This window comes from Rattus norvegicus, chromosome 10, assembly GCF_036323735.1.
Source record: "Rattus norvegicus strain BN/NHsdMcwi chromosome 10, GRCr8, whole genome shotgun sequence".
In the NCBI taxonomy this organism is placed as follows: Eukaryota; Metazoa; Chordata; class Mammalia; order Rodentia; family Muridae; genus Rattus; species Rattus norvegicus.
Window position 1 is genome coordinate 62,967,664 of NC_086028.1, and position 22,160 is coordinate 62,989,823.

Genomic DNA, 22,160 nt, shown 5'->3' on the forward strand with positions numbered 1-22,160 from the left:
CACAAGAGATTGTCACAAGAATTTTTCATAGCCTAGGGCTACAGTAGTAGAACACATGTGCTCATCATATGGAAATCTGAGCTCAAACACCAGGACACACACATACAATGATCTCTGCCTCCAAGTTGTTTCATATATAGGACTAGAAAGAGATTTGAACCCTCCCATAGTATTTTTATGGAAAACTTTAAACAGAAACGAGAGTTAGTACAGAATAGTAATCCCTCTGCCTGTTAGCCAACTTGACTTATTTGCAACTTTTTTTGTTTGTTTACATGAGACAAGTTCTCTTGCATTCCAGATATTTTATTATTATGGGATCCCAGGCATCTCATAACATTAATCTATTTATTTATTTATGTGTTTGTTTTTTATTTGCCTTTCTTTCTTTCTTTCTTTCTTTCTTTCTTTCTTTCTTTCTTTTTTTTCTGGAGCTGGGGACCAACCCAGGGCCTTGTGCTTGCTAGGCAAGTGCTCTACCACTGAGCTAACTCCCCAACCCTTGCCTTTCTTTCTTTTGGTGGGAGGGCGGTTGTTTTGTTTTGTATTTCAAGACAGGGTCTATGTACCCCTGGCTGTCCTAGAACTCCTTCTGTAGACCAGGCTGGCCTTGAACTCAGAGGCCTGCCTCCAAGGGCTGGAATTAAAGGCCTGCGCCACCACTGCCCGGCTTTGTTACAATATCTTTATACAACTTGTCTAAAACTTTTAATAGCTTTTAATATTCCACCTATGTCATTTATCTCAATAATTTCCAAAATATCATTTACAGTTCATTTACCAGAATCGGGATCTGAACATGATTCACACTTGGTTAATAAACGCTTCACCCCCTTCATATTTTCATGTACAAAAAGTTCCCAGATACTTGTGCCTTCTTAGTTTGTCTTTTTTTTTTCCTTTCTTTTTTTTTTCATCATTCGTTTAACATTTACTTGCTGAAGAAATTAGATCATAATAGGAGCCATAGCTCATGCCCATAATCCCAGCACTCAGGAGGCTGAGGCAGGAGGATTGCTTCAAGTTCAAGGACAGCCTAAGCTAATGTGGAAGCCTGTCTCAGAAAGACAAACAAGGAGGAAGGGAAAGAAGGAGGGAGGGAGGGAAGAAGGGAAGGAAGGAAGGAAGGAATTCTCTATAGAATTTTTCCACATTCTGGACTTAACCACATCCTCATGATATCATTATTCACATTTGCTTCAAAGCTCAAGTTTCCTGGAAATTAGTAGTTAAATCTAGAGGCTTGACCGTATTTAGGATACAATTATCTTTGTGAGAATGCTGTGTGGATGCTGTTTATAAAATTTGGAGGGGGGGCTGGGGATTTAGCTCAGTGGTAGAGCGCTTACCTAGGAAGCGCAAGGCCCTGGGTTCAGTCCCCAGCTCCGAAAAAAAAAAAAAAAAAGAACCAAAAAAAAAAAAAAATTTGGAGGGACTGTTTGATTAGTTGACTGATTTATATGTATTTATTATTTGTTTATCTGTTTTTGAGTCGAGGTCTCTCTGTGTACCCCTGGATATCCTGGAGCTCAATTATGTATAAGAGGCTGGCCCCAAACTTACCAAGGTTCTCCTGCCTCTGTCTCGAATGTTGTTCTTTATATTCTTTAACTGAGTGGGCATGGGTGTGGATGGATGGGTGTGGGTGCGTGGTGTGTGTGTGCTGGGGTGTGGGGGGTGCTGGGGTGTGAGGATGTGCTGGGGTGTGGGGGTGTGTGTGCTGGGGTGTGGGGGTGAGGTGGGGTGTGGGTGTGATGGCCTGTATGTGCATGTGAGTAAGAATCCCTACAGAGGGGGTTGGGGATTTAGCTCAGTGGTAGAGCGCTTGCCTAGCAAGCGCAAGGCCCTGGGTTCCGTCCCCAGCTCCGAAAAAGAAAAAAAAAAAAAGAGAAAAGAATTCCTACAGAGGCCAGAGAGCTCAGAACACCCTATGGCTGGAGTTACAGGAAGTTATGAACCCACTCAGATTCCTGGGAGCTATATTTGCTACAGACTGGTTTTGTTTTGTTTTTTGATACAGGGTTTCCATAAAGTACCTCAGGCTGGCCTTGAACTCATTACATATCCCAGGCAGGCTAACTTCAAAGTTGTGGCCATCCTCCTCCCCCAATCTTCAACGTGCTAAATTACAGATATGCACTCCATGGTTGACTCCCATCTAGTGATTTTATATTTTGTCTGCCACTAATCCACTCATATTTAACTTCCACCTCAGCTATGACAGGTAGATCCATTCCTCCCCATTTTCCTGCACAAGCTGTTTCAAGTTGCTTAGGGCTGGGAGTTGAACTCAGACTCTCAAACCAAACCAAAATAAATAAATAAACAAATAACGTTCCCACCATCCTGACCTATTACTATAGTATTAACTATTAATACACTGTTGCCAGGATGTAGATCAAATTCCTAAGCCTTCTCTAATTCACTAATGCCCTACAAAATTCAAGTTAAATGTCATCTCACTTGAAAGTACTTTCCATATCTCATCTAGGTTTCCTTTGAATCTATAAATTGGAGCTAGAGAATTGTTGGGAGAAAAACAAATAATACCAATGTTTTGACCTTGAATAGAAAACTTATTCTCAAAGTGACAAAACTCTACCAACATTAATATTTCCATTTACAAGTAGCCAAGGTACCAAGAGCTTGCTTCATATACTCCAAATTATACAGCTGGTAGATAAGGGCAGGGCTAGTATCGGGACCTAGGATAAATGAATCCAAAGCACAGGCTCTCATATTGTATTGTCAACTACTATTGACCAAAGATATGCATGATATATACATTTCTGGAATGTGTCAGAGGTTCCCAAGTATATGTCATGTCTGTTAGTAGTTGTCATACACAGATCTGTATATGGAAAAGATAGTTTGTCAGTGTGTCATCAGGTGCACTGAAAAACACAAGTATCTATCCAATGGAAGGAACCCTTCAGTGTTGTAACCCAGTAGACCGAGTCATGGTGACCTCAATTCAACAAATACTTACTAGCATGAGATATGGTGGCTCATGCCTACTGATCCTAGAACTCAGGAGGCTGATGCAGGGGGGACTGCACTCTTCACTCAAGGGTTTTAGACAGATATGCAGATGTGAGAAGCAATTCCACAGGCTAAAGCTGAACGTGTACAGTGACTTTGGGTGGGGGTTGGTGGTTTTGTGGTTTGTTTGGTTTGTTGTTTTCAAGACAGGACCTCACTATGTAGCTCTGGATGTCCTGGAACTCGCTGTGTAGACCAGGCTGGCCTCAAACTCAGAGATCCACCTGCCTCTGCTTCCCAAGCACTAAGATTAAAGGCATGTGCCACAAAGCCTGGCTTTGTTGTTTGTTTTCTTTTTCTTTCTTTCTTTCTTTTTTTTTTTTTTTTCCGGAGCTGGGGACCGAACCCAGGGCCTTGCGCTTCCTAGGCAAGCGCTCTAACCACTGAACTAAATCCCCAGCCCCCTCAAGTTACTTCTTAGGCTCTATATTCTCTAGGATAGGATGCAAGTCATGACCATGTTTTTAAAACACCAGTCTTATGCTCAAAGTTGTAGGTTTGATTCCAGAAATTGGAGAACAGGGAGAGAAGAAAGGACGGAGGGGTTGGAAGGCACACAGGTGGGGAATACTGGGGGGTGCAATCTTTTAAAACATTCTGCATGTGGGAAGGAACGAATGCTTCCATTTTAAACCACAAGAATCAATGAGTGTTGGGTCAAAGTACCAAAGGATGATAGGATGAAATTCAGTCTGAGAAAGTCCTGACCTGGAAAGCTTGCAGTCTCAAGTATCAGATAAGCTTCTGCACCAAGCCATAAATAAGTTAAAACAGCTACCTAAAAGATACCCCGCCTTGCAGAAATTCAGCAGTGGATAGAAAAGAGGTACGGCAGCCATTTAAAACACTGACTTGACAGTGGTGGCACACACCTTTGATCCCAGCACTCGGGAGGCAGAGGCAGGCAGACCTCTGTGAGTTCAAGGCCAGCCTGGTCTTCAAAGTTCCAGGACATGGAGGACTGCCCAGTGAAACCTGTCTCCAAACAACCAAACTCAGAAAAAAAAAAAACATACTATTGACTTGGTAGCCCCAGTCCCATCAGCCATTGTCAGTGACCGCTCACTTTTTACCATTAAAATAACTATACTGAGCACAAGTCTCTCCATCTGTGAAATAGGGTTAATTGAGGACTATAGACACAGCTCTTTAGTGAAACGCTTGCTTGACATGCACAAGGCTCTGAAATCCATTTGAAGTACCACTGAAGATATGGATTTGACATTAACCCCCCTCAGACACTTACAGGAGGCATAAATCAACATGTAAAACGCTTAGCTAAGCACTGTGCAGAACCCATGGAAGATGTTTGACATAGTTAGCTTTTATTGCCTATGTGTAAGGGGGTAAATATTTACTCCACTGCTCTGACACTACTCGACTGGCAGGCATGCCATGATCAGTGTCTTACAACTGGGATTGTCTGGAACATCTGTGACGATGGGAGAGGTTGGGCAGCATGTTTGTGGACTGAGAGGTTTTGTTGGAATGTATCTTCAAGACCAATTGGTGATTTTTGTCATGGCTTTTCTTTGCCTGACATCTGCTAAGATTAAAAAACAAAAAGCTATGTGAATTCTTACCAGCATTGTGCCAAACGGTTTATGAAACAGAAATAGCCCACATTCAAACCATGGAAAAGCCAATGGTTTTAACACCTGAAATTATCTTTGGGCTTTGTTTGTTTGTTTAAGACAGTCTCTAGTTCTTCCAGCTGGCTTAGAGCTTGTGGTGAAGTCAGGATGACCATGAGAAAATCCTTGACCTTTCTGATCCTCCTGTTGTAATCATAAACGTGTACTGGGGATCAAAACTCAGAGCTTTGTCCATGCTAGACAGCACCCTACCGACTGAAATACATCCCCAGCCCGACCTCAAGTTTCTGCTTCCCCTGCCTCCCCAGCTCCAGTGGTAAGATGACAAGCATACGGCTGCCATGTTTGCCTTAGGATTTTTTTATTGTTGTTGGTGGTGGTTTTGTCTGTTTGTTTGGTTTGGTTTTTTGTTTTGTTTCATTTTGTCTTGTTTTGTTTTGTTTTGAGACAGGGTTTTTCTTGTAACCCTGGCTGACTTGGAACTCACTCCACCTGCCTCTGCCTCCCAAGTGCTGGGATTAAAGGAGTGTGCCACACCCAGAGATTGGTTTTAACTAAGTAGTAATACTGAACCAATAAGACATCTTTTGATTTTGGTTGAATGTGGCCATTCAACCTAGTATAGTAGTGCATGGCTATAATCCCAGTATTCTGGAGGATCAGGAGCTCAAAAGTATGCTTCGTGCTGCCTTTAATCCCAGCACTAGGAAAACAGAAGCAGGTGGTTATCAGAGTTCAAGGCCAGCCTGGTCTACAGAGCATGCTCCAGCACAGTGAAAGCTACACAAAGAAACCCTGTCTCAAAAACAAACAAGCAAACAAACAAGCAAAACTTATGTTGACTTGAGGACAGCTTGTGTTATCTGAGTCCCTATCTCAAAAAGAAAAAAAGGAAAAAAGTGACAATTCAAATTAAAATGGGGGGGGAGATCCATATATTTATTACACCCTGAAAATTCAGGGTCTTAAAACCTAAATGAGCTGTACAGACTACTTAGCTCACATGTACAATGTCCTGACTTTGATCCCCATGTTGAGGGAGTATAAAAAATTCATGAATTTGTTTGTTTATTTTTGCAGTGCTGGGGATCAAACCAAAGACCTGTGCATACTAGGCAAGCCCTCTACCACTGAGTTATATGCCCATCCCTGTTACTTTTGCGTTTTGTGTGTGTGTGTGTGTGTGTGTGTGTGTGTGTGTGTGTGTGTACACACATATATATTGTGCTCAGCTCCCAGGCCCTGGTATGCTCCATTAGATTTTGTTTTAAATGTCCACAGTAAGAACAAGGGTAGGCTGATAAATGTGGGTTCTTAGGTGCTTCCCATTACTGCCATTAGTGTTATGTACTCCACTATAGTAAATATTACTATTGACAGCGTATACACATTGGCACACTGGAAAGAAACCTAAATGTTTTCTCATATTAGGATGCAGTTTTCCCCTTTTTTTTTTTTTTTTTTTTTTTGGTTCTTTTTTTCGGAGCTGGGGACCGAACCCAGGGCCTTGCGCTTCCTAGGTAAGCGCTCTACCACTGAGCTAAATCCCCAGCCCCTCAAGTACTCCTTTTATTGATATGTTTTTTTAAATGGTTATTTATTATGAATGTGTAATTGAATGGTGTATGTGCGGTGGTTAGTGGTTGACATTTAGGAGTAGGTTCCTTCTCTCCAGTGTGAGTTCTAGGGATCAAATCCATTAGGCATGACAGCAGTGCCTTTATCCACTGAGTCATCTGGTCAACCCTAAAACGGTTTTCATACTTACTAATAACAAAAGCCTTTTTCTCATAGTTCCAGTTTTATACAATATTTCAGCTTGCTTAATATATGACCTTCTCCTACATGAACTGCTTTTCCCTTACACACTGCCCAGAAACTTCTGAGCAGGGGCAGATGATCTAATTACCAAATGGCACTATGTAAATGGCCACTTGTCTGTATCTCCTTTTCATAAGTTCTCCTGACACAGTGCACGGATATTATAAATACAGAATTGAGGGCATCTGGGGCACCAATGAGACAGCCCAATGGCTAGAGGCCTGTGAACCAGCTGTGAGAACCTGAGATTAATCCCCAGGACCTACATGGTACAGGGAGGAAGGCAACTCTCAGGAGTTGCTCTCTGATCACTATACACTTGCTGTGACACACACATATACACTCGAACACACACACACACACACACACACACACACACACGAGAGAGAGAGAGAGAGAGAGAGAGAGAGAGAGAGAGAGATGCAGGATGGACAGAAACAACAGATGTTCTTTACAAAGCACAAGTGATGTTGGTGAAGCTAAACGATGCAGCTCTGTGACATGCCAGGTAAAGAAGAAGATAAAGAAGCCTATTGTGGTCAGGTGAAAGGAAATAGACAGGGCATGCTCTCACTACAAGGTCATCATCGTCATCATCATAGTCATCATCATCACCACCACCACCACCATCACCATCATCACCATCATCACCACCATCACCATCATCACCACCATCACCATCATCACCACCATCACCATCACCACCATCATCCTCATCATCACCACCACCATCATCCTCATCATCACCACCACCACCATCACCACCATCATCCTCATCACCACCACCACCATCATCATCATCACCACCACCACCACCATCACCACCACCATCATCACCACCATCATCATCATCACCATCATCATCATCACCACCACCATCATCATCATTTTTTGAGACAGGTTTTTTTTTTTTTTTTTTGGTTCTTTTTTTTCGGAGCTGGGGACCGAACCCAGGGCCTTGCGCTTCCTAGGCAAGCGCTCTACCACTGAGCTAAATCCCCAACCCCTTGAGACAGGTTTTCTCTGTATAGCCTTGGCTGTCCTGGAACTCACTCAGTAAACCAAGCTGGCTTCAAGCTGTCAGAGATCCACCTGCCTCTCTGCCTCTGCCTCTCCAGTGCTGGGATTAAAGGCATGCAAAATCCATCACCTGACAGGATATAAATGTGTGTGTGTGTGTGTGTGTGTGTGTAATTTTATTTCTATGGGAGTTTGTCTACATGTACGTGTGTGAACCACATACATGTAGTACCCACAGAGGCCAAAAGATTCCCCTGAAACTACAGTTACAGACAGTTGTGAGCTACCATGTGCTGAGAATAAAACCCAAGTCCTCTGGAAGAGCAGCCCATGCTCTAAATGGCTGAGCCACCTCTCCAGCCCCAGGATATACTTTTGAGACTAAATTTCACAGAGACAATCACCTAGAAAATACATGACTCATGTGAGTTGTAACTGTGGCATGTCCATCCCCCGGAGACGAGACGCATTCTAAACATTCCTAGAACCTCAGTCAACCCTGAAAACACCTGGCACGTGCAAGCACCCAGAAATACCCACAGGTCAAACACACGGTACCAAGATAACTGCATTTTTCTGAGGACTCCAGCACGGCAGCCTATGTTTGCACAGAGTTTTCTATTCTCCTCGCTTCCCAGTGGCTTCTCTCCCTTATAGTGGAGGTGAACAGGACCAACACACTCAGTTTGATTACCACTTCCTACGCTCACCCCAGCTTCTAGGGCATTGTGGGAAATGTCTGTGGCAGGACTGAACTGATAGGCAAGTAAGTACTCACTGAATGTCAGCTATGCCCAAGACAGCCAGGCTCTGGATGTGGAGGTAAGAGAGCAGTCCTACTGAAGAGCACAGTCTTATGGGAAAGAAAACTCTGGTTCTGAATGACACAAAGCCAGACACAAAGCACCTTAAAAAAAAAATGACTATTTTGGCTTACAGATGCTTTTCAATCATTTTTAGATGAGAAGTGATTGGGGCATTGTGCTCAGTTGGTAAAATTACAGGAGGGTGCCTGCTCCATAAGGACAAGCATCTGAGCTTGGATCCTTAAACACAAGTAAAAGGTCTAGCGCCTGCAGGAGCAGTTAAGTAATCAGTTAGTTCACTGATTTTTAAAAGCTGGGCTTGGGGTCGCATGCCTTTACGTCTAACACTTGGGAGGCAGAGGCAGGTGAATCTCTTTGAGTTCCAGGCCAGTCCAGTTTACATGGTGACTTCTAGGACAGCCAAGCTATGTAGAGAGACCTTGTCTCAAAAGACAAAAAAACAGAAGGTAGAGAGCAATTAAGGAAGATACCCAACCTTAACCTCTATCCTCCATGCATATAGCAATGTACATGATACATACACGCATGCATGCATACATACACACACTTGCATACATACATAATACATACATATACACACATGCATGCATGCATACACACAGAGACATGCATACATACATACATGCATGCACACATGCGTACATACATGCATACATACACACACACACACATACACACTTATGTGGGAAATAGCTCAAGGTTTGCCTACACAATGTCCTGGGTTTAAGTCCCAGCACTTCATCAATCAAGGCATGGTAGTATACAACCATAATCTAAGAATCTGAGTAATAGGTTTGGGGATTTAGCTCAGTGGTGGAGTGCTTGCCTAGCAAGCTCAAGGCCCTGGGTTCGGTCCCCAGCTCCGGAAAAAAAAGAAAAAAAAAAAAAAAAGAAGAAGAATCTGAGTAATAGTGACGAGATGATCAGAAGTTTGAGTTCAAGAAGGCAAGGTGCAATGCATGAGCCTTTCACAAGGAAAACAAAAAGAGATCCAAGGGGAAGGGTGTCTCGGCAGTTACAGAGTTTAAATAATCTGGTTGTGATTCTAGGACAAGTCTTCCACTGTGTTCCCTCTGGCTTGGGACTTTACAGCCAGAGGCAGCAGAAATTCCAGTTCTTAAGTTCTCTCAAGCATGTGAAAATACACTTGACGGCTAGCACGCTGTCGGACCCTTAACAATTTAGTCAAGTTTTCGGTGTCAGGTTGGCAATAAAGTTCAATGGTAGAATACAAAGCATTTGTGAGGCTATGGGCTAGATCTCTCTCTACTTCAATTCTACCATTGATAAAACGGAATAATAATCATACTTACTTAATACAGTTATTGTGAACACAGTAAAATAAGTTCAGTGTTTCCAACTCTGCACAATACAGAATAAACAATAAGCTTTAATTAACAAACATGAATTAATTAGATTAATAATAACATTAACTATTGAACAAAATAAACTATTTCATTATTGTTGCCACCATTAGAAACTCTCAAGGGAAAGAGGAAGAGAAATTATTTCTTCAAAATGCCAGGGAAAACCTTATAATATCCATTGGCCCTGACTGAATCTGAAGGACTCACTTGCCATTCTTGAGCCAGACCTAGGGGAACAGTGGACATCATGGTTTACTCTAACAAATACATCCCATCCCTAGAACACACTAAATTCAGCATTACCATTCCTGAGTAGAGGAGGGGCTGTTTCCCAGGAAGAAACTAAGGTACAGTGGCCAGAAAGAAAGACAATGGTTGCTAGCTAGAGAAGACAAGAGATGAGTACCATGATTGGCTTTGTGGGGCAGTCTGACTGGTACCATGATCATGATATCATCAAAGCTGATCTGAGGAACTCTGATCTAGACCAGAAAGAACTGAAGAATTGAGGAACCCTCCACACACACCACACACACACACACACACACACCACACACACTCTGTACACAACCCTCTTTTTGCACCTCCTAGTGCTGTTACATCACTGTCCCAGGTAACATTTTCCATTCTCTATGAACTCTCGAGGGTTTTATTTGAACTTTCTCTCCTAACTTTGCCATTCAAAACAGCCAGCTGAAGCCGGAGGTGCAGAGCAGGGGTGTAGAACTGGCTTGGCCTGTGTACCACCTTCGTTCATCCCCCAGCACTGAGGACACACACCAACACACACAGACATGCACTCACTCCACCAGTTAGCATGGTGCTTCACACCTATAGCAACAACACCCAGGAGGCTGAGACGGGAGGAATATGAGTTTAAAGCCATTAAAGACAGCCTGGGCTACAGACATGAGACTCAGTTTCAAGAAACAAAACAAGGCCTAGAGAGATAGCTTAGTGAGCAAGGCACTGGCTGCCAAGCCTAACGACCCAAATTTAATCCCCTTTTCTATAGAGGGCTGGGGAAATGACTCAGTCAGTTCAAGAAGGAGGACCTGTGATCAGTGATCTAGTCTTCAGTACTTACTTAAGAGCTGGGTGCCAAAGCTGAAGAGATGGCTCGATAGTTAAGAGCGCTTGTTGCTCTCTTGCAGAGGTCCAAGGGTTCGTTCTCAGCACCCACATGGTGGCTCACAACCAACCACAACACCAGTGCCGAGGGATCCGAGGCCCTCGGCATGAATGCAGTGCACACACACAGGTAGGCAAACACTCATATACTCAGGAAATAAAAATAAATGGATCTAAAAATAGAAAGCAAGCTGGGCGCTGAGGCCTACACCTATAATCCCACAACTGGGGAGGTGGACACAGCTGGAAGGTTCTTGGGGCTGGCCAGCCAGTCATTCTATCCAGATCTGCAAGCATCAGGTTCAGTGAAAGACCTGGTTTCAGAAACTAAAGTGGACAGTCATTCGCAAAGACACCAGATGTCAACCTCTGGTGTAAAGTTTATATATTTAATATAAATATGATCAGTGAATTAAGCCCGTGGCTGCATTTCTTTACCTCATGCTGGTCTCCAATAACTGCACAGAGAAACCAAGATTTATTTAAAACTGCAGCTCGCTAGCTGAGCAGCTAAATGATCTGCCTTAGCCTTCCATGGTGATCTGGCCATGTCTCAGCCCCATCCCATGATACTTGCATATTATTATTGATCCGGCTCTCTGGGCTTCAGGTGTGTTTCCATGATCTCTCTCCCTTTTTCACAGCTCCAAATCCTCCTTCCTCCGGTATGGTCTGAATCTCCCTCTCTCTCCCCTCTCTCCCAATAGGTTGGCAGACATCCTGCCCCTATTCTCCATCCTGGCCAGCCATTGAGTAATCAGCATTTATTGACAAGGCAGAGAATAAATGATAAGAGTTGTTTACCTAAACTTGAAACAGGAGATTCTTGATATAAGCATTACAATGTCATGTCCGGAATGAAACAAGGTGTGAGGGAGGCCAGAGAAATCAGCATTTGAATAACACAAGGGTAAACTTTACACACTGTACAAAAACATCATGCCTACACTCTGGCCTCCACATGCATATAATACATATGCATGTAAACATATGAGCACAAAAGAATAAGAATTTTTTTTCTTTTTTTTTTTCGGAGCTGGGGACCGAATCCAGGGCCTTGGGCTCGCTAGGCAAGCGCTCTACCACTGAGCTAAATCCCCAACCCCAAGAATTTTTTTTTTAAAGATTTATTCATTTATTATATATAAGTACACTGTAGCTGTCTTCAGATACACCAGAAGAGAGAATCGGATCTCTTTACAGATGGTTGTGAGCCACCATGTGGTTGCTGGGAATTGAGCTCATGACCTCTGGAAGAGCAGTCGGGTGCTCTTAACCGCTGAGCCATCTCTCCAGCCCCCAAGAATTTTTTTAAATCCCAAACAAACCCCTTCCAAAAAAAAAAAAAAAAAGAAATGTGTCTTGGGTTGGGACTAGAGCTCAGTTGGAAGAGTTCTTAGCCTGTAAGAAGCTCTGAGTTTAATCTCCAGCTCTCTGTAAACCAGATATGGTAGATTACAGCTGCAATCCTAGTGCAGGTAGACACAGAAGGATCAGAAGATCAAGATCATCCTTGGCTCCAAAGTAAGTTTCAGGCCAGCCTGGACTACATAAGACTGTCTCAAAAAGAAGAAGAGGAAGAAGAAAGAAAGGAAGGAAAAGGAAGAGGATGCTGTGTCACATTTTCATGTGCCCATGGCACTTCTAGCTCTGATGACTCCCACATCATTACCAAACTGCACAGTCAGCTCTTGCAGACACAAATGCAAAGATTTCCCATCCCCACTCTGCTCACAATCTAGATAATGTCTTGGGAAAGCTGGCCTTCCTCTCAGACTGTGTTCTTCAAACAAGGGGAAGAGCAGAGGACCCAGACACTTTGGTTTCCTGGGTGGGAATGCTGCAGCTGTGAGAAACCCAACGTTGTAAATTGTCAGATGGTGACTGCCCATGAAACCTGTCAAGATGCCTGACAGCTCAGCTGAGAACCTAATTACCAGTTACAAAGAAAGACAGGAAAAACATGTTGCCAGAGAGTGCCTGGTCAGACAGAGTGAGGTGCAGCGTCCTGAGGTGCAGCCTCCTTCTCGCTTCAACTAGAGCAAAGCACACGAGTATGGTTGACACTGCGAATGTTTACTGTCTGAACAAAGGAACCATGTCCAGCCACAGCCCTTTGTCCGCTGAGCCCTTAGTAGTCACATAAACTGAACAGTGGCATTTGACCTGACAGCACAAACACTTCTGGTATTTTCTTTTTCTTTCCTTCTTTCTTCCTTTCATTTTTATTTTTGTTTTTATTTTTCAGGATAGGGTTTCTCTGTATAACCCTGGGTGTCCTGGAACTCACTCTGCAAGCCAGGCTGACCTTGAACTCACAGAGCTCCACCTGCCTCTGTGAGAACCTGGCCCACTTCTGGTCTTCCTCGATGCCAAGGACAATACCGACCTATGCTTAACTTTTCACCCGTGGTTTACACAGACTTCAACCGATCCTCCTTGTTTCCTGAAGTGAAGAAGATCCTTTAAGAGGGATGACAACGTACTGAAAGTCACACAGCCAGTCCTCAGCCCAGCATCCGATCTTCCAAGAAAGAATATAGAAGCATTATAAGAAAACCATGGGGGGTTGGGGATTTAGCTCAGCGGTAGAGCAAGGAAGGCCCTGGGTTCGTCCCCAGCTCCGGAAAAAAAAAAAAAAAAAAAGAAAAGAAAAGAAAAGAAATTAGAAAACCATGGGCACAGTGGATAGAGACATCCGTGGCCAAGCCTGATGGCCTGAGTTTAAACCCCAGGATCCACTTGATGGAAGGAGAGAGCAACTCCTACAGTCTGTCCTGAGACCTCTATATCCATGACATCATGACATCATGCACATCACTCCTCCACATACACAGGAAAAATAGATGTAAAAAAGTAATAATAACTTTCAAAATGAGAGAGAGAGAGAGAGAGAGAGAGAGAGAGAGAGAGAATGGAAACCATTATGTTAGGGCTGATGAGATGGATCATGCCACTGAGTCTGATGATTTGAATTCAATACTTTCGACCTGTGATAAAAAACCAGATTCCTGAAAGTTGTCCTCTGACCTTTTCAGACATGATATGGCATGCATGTACACACACACACACACACACACACACACACACACACACACACATATACACATGAATAAATAAGTATAAATAAAAAGAGAAAGGCAAAACCTTCACTAAGAATCCCCAAGTTAGGGGACTGGAGAGATGGCTCAGTGGTTAAGAGCACTGGCTGCTCTTCCAGAGGTCCTGAGTTCAATTCCCAGCAACCACATGGTGGCTCACAACCATCTGTAATGGGATCCAGTGCCCTCTTCTTGGTGTGCCTAAAGATAGTTACAGTGTACTCATACATATAAAACAAACAAATAATTCTTAAAGAAAAAAAAAAAAAGGAATTCCCAAGTTACAGAAAACCAGGGTTAGCCTTTCTCTTCAGTCCCGGTACCGCTAGAAAACCGTGACCTAGCACTCACACCAAAGGAAGCAAATATATATATATATGGTCAGAGTCCTTACTTCCTGCTCAGGGAGGCTAGTTGTCTGAACTGGCACTCTAGTAACAGCCAATCCACTATTTGTGGTAGCTCATACCTGCAGTCCTCACTGCCTGGGATGCCGAGGTGGGAGGATCGTGTTTGTCTACTCGTACAAGGCCCTGGATTTAGCTTCCAGAATAATTTTCTTTTAAATAGCCTGGTACACATATATGAAAAAATAAGTTAAAATAAGTAAATAAATTAAAAGTGGCTGGTGCAGATAGAAGGCACTCCAGCATTTCTAACAGGATTCAGAATCACAAAGAACAGTGAAGTGGGATGGAAAATAGGAGGATTGAACGGGAAGAAGCGGCCAGGGAGAAGGGAATCTGGCTAAGAACTCTAAAAGACTTGGAGAGTCCTTCCGGGAGACCTCCTACCAAGACCTACAGAAGAGAGAGCTTGTAGAAGCTATATTCTTTTCTTTCCCTTTCTCCATTTACCAGTTATGTTCTCTTCTGTAAAAGGATTAGCAGGATGAGCTCAGTGGGAAAGGAGGCCCCTGTGGGATCCTGTTACCAGCCATCTGTGTTCTGTTCTTTACTTTCGAACAAGACAGCTCCAAAACTCTGAACTGGAGAGGGAGTTGGAGCTGCATACAGATCAGCGGAGCCGTTGCTACCCGCTCTGACGCCTGCGGGATGACTCAATCCTGTGTGCTGGAGGACTCAGCTGTGGTCCCCTGGAGCCTCCTACTCTAGGGAGGAAAAATCAGAGGTGTGGGAAAGTGGTTTGGGAAAAGGGAAGGAGGAGGACCCTACCTAGCTTTTGGGGCAGGAAGTCTGGCTAGAAAGATGGATTGGGAGACCCTGAGACTTGAGAGTTCCAGCTTATGATAGGGGAAGGATTTTAGATAACAGCGTGAACACAATCTTCTGTAGGTTTTAGCTGTTCTCCAAGAAGGGTATACATACCGTGTGGAGGATGGCAGCCAGTAGAAGCCATATGGCCGTGTCCCCAGGAATTCAGTTCAAACGCAAACCTCACTCACCTCCCAGGTGGGTTTTATCCAGGTACAGGCAGCTCCCGCTATTTCCTGGCTTTCAGAGGGTCGCGCCGACTCTTCCTGGCCCTACTGGGCACCATTAATACTTCAGAACGTGTTTGTGCTGAACAGTTGCTAGCATCAGACCTCTCCCCTGGTCATTCACTCAGATCTCTGAGCTACAGGCAATTAGAAGAAGAAACCATGCCAGGAAGCTCCTAGGTAGCCTTCCTGTTTGCCCTGCTTTCAGCTGCTTGCGTATCCATAGTGCCAAGAGGCATCTGGATTTACCCTATGCTAATACATAAACACGCCGCTCCACCCCCCAACAACCCCAGGCTTCCCTCAGAGAACTGTCTTTTCATTTGGCTTCTTATCACTCACCAATAAACAGTCCCGGCCCCCACCACCACCACCACCGGGGTTTGGCTTCCTGTTGCCATGGCAACTCAAAAGCAACGGGTTGGAGCTGCCAATAAAGGCATCTGCGAGAGCTCCCTACAGCCAGACTCCTTTAAAAACAATAGTACAAAGTGGAATCACCACTACATCCACCCTCCCCTTCCACCCCACATACACCCTTCATTGTTGGGTTGATGGAGAAACTGGCACTTTTTGGAATAACCAAGAAAGTGGTCGCTTAGCCCCATAGGAAAGGTTTTCATACCGTATACAATGCTTTCTCTAGATACTAGCCTGGAAAGCTGGCCAACCTGTCAGGTGTTTGCAGCTGTACAAAGGCCAAGAAATTTACAAAATAAGTCTGCCTGTGCCCTTTCCTTGTGTTTCGACTGGTTGTGCTCACAGGGAGGAATCTGGCTATTTCAGGAATAGAACTGCTGGCTGGCTTCACACAAAGGGCTCTGAGAGATGGCTCTGCAGTTAAAAGCACTGGCTGTTCTTCCAGAGGTCGTAGGTTTGAGTTTCCCAGCACGCACATGGAGGCTCACAACTGTCCATAACTCTGGCTCTAAGGAATCCGACACACTCTTCTTGTCTCCAAAGGCACCAGGCACACATGTGATGCACAGATATAAAGAACCGATACACATAAAGATTAAATTTAAATAAAAAAAAAGCATGTGCGGACTCTTGATACATGGGATAATACATGTAAAAAAATGCTCTGAACAAGTAGAAGCAGGAGTGACAGCTCAATGGTCAAGAGCAGTTGCTACTGTTGCAGAGGTCCTAGTTGGCAATATATATATTTAAGGTACTCACCACATAGTACCTATCATTCTTGCTACATCACCCTGCAGTTCAGGCTATATGACAAAAATTGCTAAGTGCTTATTTTCTACAGCCAAGCTTCCTGATTGAATCCCTTCTGTCCCCTTGCTTTGCAACCATTGTCAAGGTTTTCTCCGCTCCATTTTCCCTGCCTGTCAAAGGAGGAGTGTAACAGTAGCTATTCAGAGGGCTTTCACATAGATCAGAATCTATAAAGTGGAGAGAGCAGTGTCTGCCTTCCTGTGCCAAGTATCTCCTATATCAGCATTTACTGCTGGACACACTGTGCGGCTGGGGGCAGCAGACAAGGTATCCTGTCCTCAAAGAACTTAGTCTAAGTTATACATAGAGGTGCACTTTAATTCGAGCCCTCAGGAGGCAGAGGCAGGTGTATCTCTGTGAATTCAAGGCCGGCCTGATTTACATAGTGAGTTCCAGAGTTTCACAGGGAAACCCTATCTAGTTAAAGAAAAGAAAAAAAAGATAAAATTCCAGAGAAGACCCACCCACGTAAGTCCTGGGAAACGTGGCTCCTCCAGAAGAGAGAAAACAGGAGGGGGCCAGGAGCTGCCTTGAGGGATACCTAACTTTTCCCCAAACGTGAACATAGATAGATGGTTCACGTGTCAGTTAGGCATTTGAGTTACAAAAAAGCAACCCACTCCACTTAGCTCAGGCATTTTAGTCTAAGGATAGATATCCCAGACAGGCCATTGGAGCCAGGCAGCATTTTGGCATTGTTACCCTAATGCTTAGTCATTAGCATGACTTAGCTGTTTCCCATTGCTGGGGCCTCTTTTACAATTATCAGTTGCTTCCTTTCTTTAAAATTAAAATGTTTGTTTTTAGTACAGTTTTTCTTCAGCGTTGGAGATTAAACTCAGAGTCTAGTAACATTCTACAGCTGAGTCTAGCCTCTGTTTTCCATTTTCTTCTTTGACATACTGAGCTCACAGTTTCTTTTTAGCAAAGAAAATTTTAGCTCCCGTTGTTCCACACTGTCTTGCTTGCTGTTATGGCAAGTGCTGGGGGACAGTACTTAGGTTTTCCAGTGCTGAGCGAGCACAGAGCCGGGATGGAGCCTAGCTCCTCTGGTGCTAAGCAGGGACTCTCCCGACGAACTATAGCCAGCGCTTTCCTCTTCTAAATTTAGATTTTTAGAGATCAAAAGATAATGTGCCTGGGTGTGGTGGCTCTTGTCTTTAATCCCCCGCACTTGGGAGGCTGAAGCAGGAGGCCTGCAAATTCCAGGGAAGCCTTTTACTACATCTTAAGTTTGTGCTGGCTGTTTTTTTTTTTTTTTTTTGGTTCTTTTTTTCGGAGCTGGGGACCGAACCCAGGGCCTTGCGCTTCCTAGGTAAGTGCTCTACCACTGAGCTAAATCCCCAGCCCCTTGTGCTGGCTGGTTTTAATGTCAACTTGACAGAAACTAGAGTCCTTTTTAGAAGGGAGAGTCCCAACTGCAAAATGTCCCACCAGATTGTCCTGTGGGCAAGCCTGTGGCACACTTCTTTTTTTTTTTTTTTTTTTCTTTTTCTTTTTTTTTCCGGAGCTGGGGACCGAACCCAGGGCCTCACGGTTGCTAGGCAAGCGCTCTACCACTGAGCTAAATCCCCAACCCCGTGGTACACTTCTTTTTTTTTTTTTTTTTTTTTTCTTTTTTTTTCCGGAGCTGGGGACCAAACCCAGGGCCTTACGGTTGCTAGGCAAGCCCTCTACCACTGAGCTAAATCCCCAGCCCCTGAGCTAAATCCCCAGCCCCTAAGCTAAATCCCCAGCCCCTACACTTCTTGATTGATGATGTGGGAGGGTCCAGCTCATGGTCCAGCTCATGGTTGGTGGTACCACCCCTGGGTAGGGTCCTGGGGTGTATAAGAAAACAGGTTAAACCAGGTGTTGGTGGCACTGGCCTGCTTTTAATCCCAGCACTAAGGAGGCAGAGGCAGGTAAATCTCTGAGTTTGAGGCCAGTCTGGTCTACAAAGTGAGTTCCAGGGCAGTCTAGGCTACATTAAGAAACCCTGTCTTGAAAAACAAACAAAAACCCAACAAGAACAAAAACAGAGAAAGGAGGAGGATGAAGAGAGGGAGAGGAGGAAGAGGCAGGTTAAGCAAGCTATGAGAAACAAGCCAATAAGCAGTATGCTTCCAGGTTCCTGCCTTGCTGGAGTTGTGCCTTGATTTTTCCTCAGTCTTTGGACTTTGATGTGGAAGTGTAAAACCAGCCAAAAAAGTGCCTGGTGAAACCCTGTCTCAGAACAACAAATCCAGGTGTGGTGGCAAATACCTGTGACCCCAGTGCTTGAGAGACAGAGAAAAGGAAGGTCAGGGACCCAAGGCCAGTTTTGCTTAGATAGTGAGCTTGAAGCCAGCCTGGGCTATATGAAATCTGTCTCAAGGAAACAGAGATAGGGTGAGTGGGGTAGGGATGGGAGAAACAGCAGGATGCCTTAGCAGGTAAAGGGCTTGCTGACAGGAAATGCAAGCTAAAAGACAGAGTTGGATTCCTAGAACCCACGGACAGGTGGAAGAAGAAAGGAGATAATTGGCTTTGCAAAGCTGCACTCTGACCTCCACAAAGATACTCTATACACACGCACACGTACACATACATACACACATATACACACATACACACACATATACACACCACACAGAGAGACAGACAGACACACACACACCATACACACCACACACACACAGACACATACATACACATACATACACACATACATACACACACCATACACACCACACACACAGACAGACACATACATACACACACATACATACATACATACATACATATATACACACATACATACACACACCATACACACCACACACACAGACAGACACATACATACACACACATACATACATACATACACACATGCACACACACACACACATACACACACACAGTAAAGTCAAATGAGGGAGAGAGGAAGAGGGAAGAAGGACAGAGGGAAGGAGGGAGAGAATGAAAGAGAGAGAGAGAGAGAGAGAGAGAGAGAGAGAGAGAGAGAGAGAAAAGGGAGGAGGGAGGGAGGGAGAGAGAAGACAGAATCTGAACCTACCGTTTCTATGCCAGGCATGTTATAAATCAATAGTCAGGTTCTAGTATGGGGCTGAGGGTGAAACTCAGTGGTAGAGTGCCTTCCTAGCACAGAGGCTCTGGTTCAATGTCATACACAGAAAATAAATAGATCTAAAACTTTAAAAAAAAAAAAAGGTTTCTCTGTACCCCTGGCTGACATGGAATTCACTCTGCAGACAGGGCTGGACTCAAACTCAAAAACTCTGCCTGCCTCTGCCTCCCACATGCTGGGATTAAAGGCGTGTGCCACCATGCCTGTCTGAAAAACATTTTAAGAATAGTAGGATACGGGGCTGGGGATTTAGCTCAGTGGTAGAGCGCTTACCTAGGAAGCGCAAGGCCCTGGGTTCGGTCTCCAGCTCCGAAAAAAAAGAACCAAAAAAAAAAAAAAAAAAAAAAAGAATAGTAGGATACTTATTATAAAAGCAATGGAAGGCTGGGCAGTGGCGGCACAGTCTTACTAAGATATAGACTAGATAGGAATTACAGATGAATACTATGCGAACGAGTGGGATGATTTGCACGCTTCTGATTGGCTGGTCCTGCCACCCAGCTTTTCCACCATGCTACTTCCGGAGCAGAGGGTAAAAGGATAAAATTAGGGGGGAAGACCAAGGGCAAGTGGGGAGAGTCTCGTATGCCATTCTCATTAGCTCGGGTTTTACTCTGGAGCTTTTGAGAAGCTATTGGAAATGTATGAGCCAGAAATATCTTAGACAGATAGATATATTTGTTAGCAAATTCAAGGCTTACTTCTCTTTAGCACTCAGAATTCCTCCAGGGCTAATTAGCCTGTTTGGGAGTGACACTTCTCCAGTCTTTTCATATTCTGCCCTCTAGTGGTAAGAAATTAAACAGTTATTTCAGTAAGCACCACTGGGAAAGATTTTGTTTATTTGCTGTTTGATTTTTGTTTTGTTTTAAATTTGAGGTGAAGGAGCTGGAGAGACGTTCAGCGGTTCCCAGCACCTAAACCGTGGTTCACAACCACCTGTAACTTCAGTTCCAGACACTTTCTTCTGACCTCCACAGCATCAGGCATACATGTGGTGGACATACTTGCAGACAAAGCACTCAGACACATAAAATAAACACATTTGAAGAAATGATACCTGCTTTCCCCACACTCAACTTGTTATCGATCAGCGTTTGTATATATTTTTAGATTTATTTATTTAGTGTGTGGGGGTGGGGGGGTGTAGGTCATCCGACAACTTGAAGGAGTTAGTTTTCTTTCCATTATGTGGTCCTGGGGATCAGGCTGGGAGGGAAGAGCCACCAGAACCATCTTCCCAACCCTGTTTATTTATTTATTTTTATTTTTATTATTTTTTTTAAGACACTGTTTCTGTTTAGACAATGCTGGCCTCAAAAGCCATACGTATCCAAGACTAACCCTGAACTCCTGATCCTCCTGCCTCTCTGCCTCCTAGGTACAGGGATAACCGACCTAAGTCACCTCACACAACCACGCAACTGTACACCAACTGATTTGCTCTGAATGTCAGGAACTCTTGTTTCTCTTACAAAGACTCTTCCAGCCGAGACCACACATTCATTCCAGGATCTCTCTCAGCTCCTGAACATCACTCACCGGCTGGTTTCTCACACTCACCCCCACTCCCATCCCACCACACCCCTCCGCACCCTACCCCTCCTTTCCCCTCCCCACCTTCACAGTTTTGGCTGCTTTTCCGTTCCCGGACTATGCAGATTTCTCAGCCGGCAGCCATGAGCAGTCAGCAAAGGCCGAGTCTGCTGCCACCAGGTGGTACTGTGGGGAAGTGCATATTTTTCTTGGAACCATTTCTTCTCAGAAAGTTCTTAAAACTTGGTGTTTTTAAGGGCTTGGCATCTACTTCTCTGCATCTGAGTTGTAAAAGGATAGTGCTCTCCTAGGCTCAAATCTAAAGAATGAATGTGGAGAAACAGGAATCAAGAGTTGGGTCTAGGGCTGGAGAGATGGCTCAGCGGTTAAGAGCACTGACTGCTCTTCCAGAGGTCCTGAGTTCAAATCCCAGCAACCACATGGTGGCTCACAACCATCTGTAATGAGATCTGATGCCCTCTTCTGGTGTGTCTGAAGACAGCTACAGTGTACTCACATACATTAAATAAATAAATTAAAAAAAAAGAGTTGGGTCTAGATAGATGGTTCAGAGGTAAAGAACACTTTCTGCTCTTGCAGAGGACCAGGGTTTTGTTCCTAGTCCCCACCTGGTCATTCACAACCGGCTGTTACTCTAGTTGCAGAGGACTAAATTCTTTCTTCTGGTCTCTGAAGACAACAGGCATGGTATTCATATATGTAAACACTCATGAAATAAAAATCAATAAAAATCTTTCACAAAATCGCAAGAGCTGCTCCCTCCCCCACTTGCACAATGAACTTATCATTATTGACATTGCACGGGTATGAGCAACAAACAGGCTCACAGCAGCTTCGAGAAGGGCAGGTCTGTCGAGGCATTTTTCCTGTTTTATTTGAAAGGAATTCCCTCCTCTATACCTTCACCCTCAGTCCC

At 44.2% G+C, this 22,160-nt stretch overlaps 1 protein-coding gene across 2 annotated transcripts in view; it reads right to left on the reverse strand.

Moving 5' to 3' along the window:
• Positions 1–21,386, reverse strand: part of Taok1 (TAO kinase 1) — a 117,852-nt gene extending 96,466 nt beyond the window's left edge. For both annotated transcript variants that reach the window (XM_063268508.1, XM_063268507.1), the window contains exons 1-2: positions 21,308–21,386; positions 15,310–15,390 (exon numbers count right to left, since the gene is read on the reverse strand). The gene's annotated coding sequence lies outside the window, so the exon portion shown is untranslated. The remainder of the gene's footprint in view (positions 1–15,309; positions 15,391–21,307) is intronic.
• Between the last annotated feature and the right edge of the window lie 774 nt (positions 21,387–22,160).